Genomic DNA, 1,776 nt, shown 5'->3' with positions numbered 1-1,776 from the left:
ACCTTTGTGAGCACTATTCCAAAACAGCTTTATAAACCATGTATTAAAATACTGTCGTTAAGTTTTCAGATAAAAATCTACATCCCTGCTTTAGATAAAGATCTTTGATTATTTTGAGAATCAAAATAGCTATTTATCAGAATAAAGAAATTGACACTCTACTTCACAGGTAAGAGACTATAATTGACACATGTCAATCAAGTGTTCTATTTAGACCCCATGATTTGTACTATATGAAAAGCACGTAAGTAGGAGGTAATAATTCAAAAAGAAGCTGTATTTGCAAAGCTGTTAATAGTAACGTTATCTACAGCAAAAAAAAAAAAGATGGTTTATAGCCTTATTGACCCACCATAAAGGAAGTCCTGAATGAACTATGTTCTAGCCATTAGATAGTCTCAAAGACCACGAAACCATGTGGCAAAGTGTGTTAGTCCATAGGCAGTAAGTGCTTATGCATACGCTGCAGATTAGAGAACTAAAGTGTTTTACCACCAGGTTAGATACAGTTCTAAGCTGTTTCTGTTTTATACACACACACACACACACACACACACACACACACACACACACTGCTATGGCAATGAAATACATTTACTTAGGTCTACTGGCCATGATTCACCCTCAAATTCTTTCTCATTCTGAGGTTCACAAAGAGGCCTTTGCTGGTGTGGAAACGCTTTAGGGCTACGGTTGGCAGAGCAGCCTTCCTGAGGTTCCTATGTGTTAACCTTGATCCCCATTTTGGTCACATCTCTGAAGAAAAGATCAAGTTATTATGTACAACATAAGAAATATCTTCCAGTCATGTGGGCAAATTTACACTCTCTTCTGTTTTCTTGTGCCGGGGTTCCCTAACTGGTTTCAGGGAACCATCATTTTCTAAATGGGTATGCATTTGTGGACACCAAACAGAGCAAAAAAGTATGGACTGTTCCCACTGGAATCCAACCTAGAGCCCTTTTTCTTGGTGTTTGAGATAAGGTCCCTCCATACAGTACCCAGGCTGGCATGCGGACTTGTGACCCTCCTGCCCGGCCTCCCGAGTGCTGAGAACGGAGGTGCACCACCACTCCGTTTAGAGCCATCATGCGATCCTGTAGCCACCCACAGCCAAGTATACCCAAGGCTTCCTGAAGCTCCGAGGGCAGAGCGCTAGTTTCTATTACGGTGAGGATTGCTAAAGTGGCCTTACTTGTTGAAAGGTTTGTGAGCTGTGTTCAGTATAGACACACATACCAGCACATGGTCAGTGTGTTAGCATTACGGCATTAGAAAGGCTATTTTCCTATCATCCAAGCCCACTCACCAGGAGTGCCCAGTTCTACTCCATGGACTTTCAACAAAGATAGGAGAAGAAAATTCCCATTTCCCAAGGTTTATGAAGCTAAAAAGGAGAGAGCTCTCTTGGGAACTTCCAGAAAGTTATCAAGCAAACAAGACAATCCTAGAAACCTAGATAGTTAATCTTAGAAGAGAAACCAAGGTGGAGAGCGATGGTGGGCAAGTCCTGGAGGATTGATGCTTCATCAAAGGGGGCAGTTTGAGTTCTACAGAGTGTGAAGCACTGCGATTCTTCCCCACTAAAGGGAAATGAACTCTGACCTTCACTCAATAGGCCACTGCTACAAACAGAAAGCACTTTGGTGGAGACTGGCTTGTCCACAGACAGGAACACTCCTAGGTCCAAGGAGTCTGATTTGAGGAGCACGTTTTATTTTGCAATGCCAGAGAACTAACATAGACCAGCGGCATAATTAAAACAATAAGTCACTA

Source organism: Psammomys obesus, unplaced genomic scaffold (genome assembly GCF_907164565.1).
Source record: "Psammomys obesus unplaced genomic scaffold, mPsaObe1.curated_primary_1811, whole genome shotgun sequence".
Classification (NCBI taxonomy): Eukaryota; Metazoa; Chordata; class Mammalia; order Rodentia; family Muridae; genus Psammomys; species Psammomys obesus.
This window is presented reverse-complemented; position numbering follows the sequence as displayed.